This window comes from Hemitrygon akajei, unplaced genomic scaffold (assembly GCF_048418815.1).
Source record: "Hemitrygon akajei unplaced genomic scaffold, sHemAka1.3 Scf000045, whole genome shotgun sequence".
NCBI lineage: Eukaryota > Metazoa > Chordata > Chondrichthyes > Myliobatiformes > Dasyatidae > Hemitrygon > Hemitrygon akajei.
The window spans coordinates 257,373-263,372 of NW_027331931.1; positions in this window are offsets into that span (position 1 = coordinate 257,373).

A 6,000-nucleotide genomic window follows, 5' to 3' on the forward strand; every position below is an offset into this window, starting at 1 on the left:
AGTTACCCACTCAACAGAAAGTTGAGCGATGAAACGTACCGTTTAAACCACATTTTGAATTCAATGATAGACTGTAGCTTGGCAGACTCGAGGAAGAGAAAATCACCAAAACCACACGCAGATCTGTGGATTCAAGTTCCAAATAAGAGAATCATTTGCTGCAGCCTGAAACTGCACGTACGTTGTTTTCCACTGGTCCAGCTTTTGGTTCTGATGAGGCACGTATTCCTCGTGCCGACGCACAGTGAAACCACACAGTCTTGATAGGGTTCTTCCCCACTGTGAAGCTCATACACCCGGCAGGATACCGACACACTCCAACACCCCGCACACTTTTGACAGAGTTCTAAAACACATTGTAAACCCACTGCAACTGCTGGAGTCATGATACTTCCCTCGCACTTCTGGCAGTTGGTTGCCATACCGTGAGACCTCACGCACCCACCCCAGGCAGGATCCTTACACACTGTGAAACACCGCAGTCTTTCTTCAACTTTGTACTTTGCTTTCCTTTGTAAGTGGCAGGTCTGGGTTTTGGGTCATTTCGTAAGCAGTGGTATAAATGTTGATATGTTGAAATTTTGTGGGTCAAGCTGAGCAGTGATTCTTACTACAGGTTCTTGATGATTGCACAAAGGCTCTGATTTCAGAATCGTCCAAACAAAATCTGACAATATATTTCCCATCAGAAACGGCAGTGAATACGATCGCGGAATGTAGGACATTTCATGTGCTGGAATTCGAATATGTGAGTTCGGATTCGATAAGTTAACATGAGAATTTGCATGGCAAAGCGTTAGTCTGTGTTAAAGGTGGGACATTTAATATAGCGGTGTCGCTGGGGTCGCTGTCTCTAAAATGTTAATACTTTGTACACTTTTCAAAGAGCAGAAGTCATTTTAGACACAATGTCACACAAAATTGATAGTTTTACTGATGTGATGGGAATGTCTCTTCTTTTTGAATTAAGGGGATAAACTATTTCAATTCATAACACCGATGGAAGCAGTATTTGCTATTTCATCCACAGAATATATCTGGTGGCTGTGTGGTGTATTTGGAAAACATGCAAGATCTGAGACCACCTGATATCCCCCTCCAGTAAGTTTTCCCAGTGACTGGATATGTGCCTGTCTCAGAGTCCTTGGTCTCCACCACCATAGGCACTGCATTCCAGGCACCCAAACCTTTGTGAGTGGGAAAAGTACCCTACGTATTTCCATTGCACTTAGACTCTCTAAACGGAAACACACTCACTTTGGCCTGAAACCTTTATATATGATTACTATCTGTCTTGGTAGATAGTATAATATCTCGCTATTCTCCTTAGGCTTTCTTCAGACTTGTAAACCTCTATCAAATCTCCCGCCAGCATTCGACCCTTATGCATACTGATAAACCTCTTCAACACCTTCTGCATCTTTTTTTTTAATGCAGCAACAATAATTGGATGAAGTAGTTTCAGCCTAACTGGCGTTTTGTAAAATTGCAGCATAATATCCCAACAAGTTGTTATGGACGGAAAGTTATCCGACCAAGCAGGACCGTGGTATCAGAGAAAATGTATCCGCGACAAGAATGAGACTAGACCACGGATCACAGTATTACACTTATTTATTGGTAAGGTAAAATATTAGCATAAATGACACTTCATTGCGGAAAGCGGCTTAGCTTAACTACCCACGCTGTGCAACTGCCCTTTTCCCGATACAGGCAATACTTATCAACGCGTACGCTGTGCAACTGCCCTTTTCCCGATATAAGCAATACTTATCAACGTGTGGTTAATCCCACTCCCACACGACTCATACGGGGCCAGGAACAGGTGTGATGAAGCACCCACGCCAGCGAACGCGGTCTTCACCTGGGATGTTTCGTCCCCACCTGGGGTTCCTTCTGGTCTTGCTAGTTGTTGTCCTTCTCCACGGACTGCATGTCGTCCTCTCTCTGTCTACCTGCTTGTCTTCTCTCTCTCCTCTTCTTCTCTTCTCACCTCACAGCCCCTGGCCCCTTTCTATATCCCCTTAGAACAATGAGAGCAATAAATATCTTAACATACTGACGTCCTGTACAGTGCCCCTACATGCCTACACGGTACAGTTACCACAGGACAATTTAGGACGCGTTACGGTTGACGAGCTGGGACCGATTGCATTGTTACATTTCCTGTCCCGACGCCATCCATTCTACTACATTAATAACCCACTACCCCACCAAATACCACCTGCTGAGTGGAAACTTATAGCAACCCATTAACCTCTCAAGTCCCACAGTCTTTTCCTACAATACACTCCACCCCTTCGGTACCAACTCGTCAACGGCGGCGAGGGGTTACACAGCGTTGAATAACCTGCTTAATCACAAAAACACATAAAGCCACAAAAATTATTAACAGAATAACAAACACAAACCATTGTACCAATTACAAGTTAACCGGTCAACCCTCCATCCACTCGCATGACACATGCAGCTGTCACCGACGGGTAAGTGTAACTGGTCGGTGCCATCGTCACAAAACCAGATACGAGAACTGGATCCGAGAGGAAGGAGGGTCAGCAGGCCGTACAAGAGCATCATCAAAATCCTGAAAACAAACAATCATTCGCGTTTAGTCAGGCGTTCTGTATTTAAACATTCCACCCGATCGTGCCCTTCCACAGCCACCCAACGGGTGTTCCCCTGGGCCACAGCAATTATCTCCCCCGGGAGGCGTTCACCTGTAGGATAACGGACCCATACCTGTTGTCCTACAACAGGCACCATTTTTTCTTCCTCGTCTTCCTCAATGTCAATGCCGGCCTGGTTACCATCAGGGGGAAACAGGCGCTCCAACGGGGTGCCCCCCTTCCCCACCCGCTGGTTTAACCGGTCTACTGCTTATTGCAGCACAATACACCAGCCTTTAAGCGTATGGCTGGGGGTCAACAACCGGATCTGCTCCTTTAGCAGTCCGTTCATCCGCTCCACTAGTCCTGAGGCTTGTGGATAATAAGGTATGTGAAACACCCAGTATACCCCATGGGCCACTGCCCAGTCGGCTACTTGTCCTCCGGTAAAATGGGACCCATTATCGGATTGTATTTCTTCCGCGATACCGTAGTGGGATATCAAGTAGTCAAGTCCGGCCACGGTAGAATCTTGATCCGCTCTGGCACATGGTCATGTGTCTACCATGACCAAACAATACTTCTTCCCCCGACATTCAGGCATGGGGCCAATATAGTCCACTTGCCATACCCGGGCGGGGGCTTTCCCACGTTTTATTGCAGCAGGAGGGCCTTGCATCACCCGACGGGGTTTTACCTCCTGGCAGGTAGGACAAGTATGCACCAGCTCCTTTACCGTGTCACCTGTTAGAGCAATCCCATGCCGCTGAGCCCACTCCCGAGTACCCTTTTCTCCCCTATGTCCACTCTGTTCATGGGCCCAGCGACCCAGAGCCAGCACGTCCATCTTTCGGATCGCGGCTAACATGTCTACATGCTCATTATGAGCTGCCGTTTCAGTGGGCCGCTTATCATGGGCATCCACATGCCATACTGTTATGGTCCGTGTCAGCGCAGCTGCCCACAACTTCTTCCATAACTCCTGTCCCCATATGGGCTTACCGTGCACTGTCCAGCCGTTCCGTTCCCAATCAGGCATCCACACGGTCAGTCCATTGGCTACGGCCCACGAATCTGTATATAAATACACAGCAGTGTCCACAGCACTAGGACCCATAGCATCAGATTCTACATTACTGTGATCCAGGGGCAAAGTGACTGCCACCAATTCAGCGAGCTGGCTGGAGCCGGCCGTACCCTCTTCAGTAAGCTCGGTTCCGGAACTAGGATGATAAGCGGCAGCTCGCCACCGCGGCACGCCGGACACCCATTTACTTGATCCGTCGGTGAACCAAGCATGTTTCTTTTCTTCGTCGGTTAGCTCTTCAAAGGGCCGCCCCCACTTCACGGGTGAGGTAGGTAATACATCGATCTTCTCAGCGACTGGTTTCGGTTCCAACGGCTGCTCGGCTACCAGCTCGTGTATGCGACTCACTCCGTCAGGACCCTTGGTAGCTCGATCTTGAATATACCACTTCCACTTAACAATGGAGGACTGTTGGGCTCGCCCTTGCTTTAAGTTAGCGGAGTCCGATAGGATCCAGTTCATGATGGGGAGGCTAGGTCGAAGAACAATAGGTGCGTCTCCAGTCATCCGCTCTGTTTCAATCAGCGCCCAGTAACAGGCCAGGAGTTGTCGCTCAAAAGCGGTGTACCGTGTTGCAGCATCTGGCATCTTCCTTGACCAAAAGCCCAGAGGCACTCGCCGTCCTGCTTGTTTTTGCCACATGCTCCAATGCGCCGCATCCACATCGGCGGTCACCTGCAGTTCAAACGGTACACCAGGTACCCTTGGAGACAATGGTAGCGCTTGTTGTACAGCTAGCTTAGCATCTTCAAACGACTTCTGTTGTTCTTCACCCCACTCAAAAGGGGCCTTTTTTCGGGTGACCACATAGAGAGGGCGCAGGAGGCCGGACAGGTGCGGAATATGCCTCCGCCAGTAACCTAGCAACCCGAGGAATCGTTGCGTGTCTGTCTTGTTAGAGGGGGTGGCAATATTAATTATTTTCTGCCGCACCTTTTCCGGGATGACTTGCTCTCCCGCATGCCACTGAATGCCCAGGAACACTACTGACTGACTTGGTCCCTGGACTTTAGCGGGGTTAACTGCCCAGCCCCGTTGTGTGAGGTATGCGGTTAGGGATTCCAGGGCCTCTTGTACTGTGTCCATATCACAGCCCTGAATCATAATGTCATCAATATAATGGTGTATAATAATACTAGGTATGGTGGTGAATTCTGCCAGGTCTCGGGCTATCAATCCATGGCATACGGTGGGAGAGTGGAGATAACCCTGAGGTAGTCGGGTAAATGTATACTGTCGCCCCTTCCAAGTGAAGGCAAATTGATCCTGCGATTCGGGGCTAATAGGAATACTAAAGAAGGCATTGGCCAGGTCAATCACAGCATACCAACTCCCGTTCTCCTGCGCGGCGATATTTTCAATAATAGTTACTATGTCCGGAACGGCCGCCGCCAATGGAGGAGCCGCTCTATTCAGCCGGCGGTAATCGACCGTCATTCGCCACGAGCCGTCTGGCTTCTGTACTGGCCATATTGGGCTATTAAACGGGGAAGTGGCTGGTCGCACGATGCCTTCCTGGACCAAAGCCTGTACCGTCTCGGTTATGGCATCATGCCCCCCAGGAATGCGGTATTGGGGAACACTGACCGGAGAGAGAGGAGCGGGGATGTGGACCGGTTCCCACCTCGCCTTTCCCACAATTACTCTAGTAGCCCTTATCCCAAAAGTGAACGCGCCCCTTGTGGTTTGTAACTGTAACCCTCTTAAGATGTTCATACCCAGTATACATTCTTCCGTGGGAGCCACCAGTACCCGCCGCACCACCGGGGTATGATTGCCAATAGTGAGGCGGACCGAAATCTCTCGGGCCCGCGTCAGAGCTCCTCCCATACCCTCAATGTGGTACGGTGGTCCTTTCCACTTATCTGGATTGCCCGGTATTACCGTATGTTCAGCCCCAGTATCAACCAAGGCTAGATGGCGCTGGTCATTCCCCTTTCCCCAGTGGACTATTACAGGTATATAAGGCCGGGGGTCACCCTTTGTCCACTCTGTGGTGATGCGATACACCAGGGCGACCCCGCCAACCTCCTATTCTTTACATGGCACTGGTGCCTTCCATTTAGCCGCCTCCTCCTGCAATGTTTTACGCACCAGCTGTTGCAAATCGTCCAAGCTGGGATAAAGGGAAGGGGACGACTTGCTCACATCATTACTCTTCAGACCCTGTCCTTCCTCCACCTTTCCCTTCACTTTGGTCTTATACAATGCATGCAGGACAGAGGTGGGCTTACCATCTATTTCTTCCTTACGGACACCTGCCTGCAACAGTGAAAGGAACAGTTCTCGCCTACTCGGTCCTGGCGG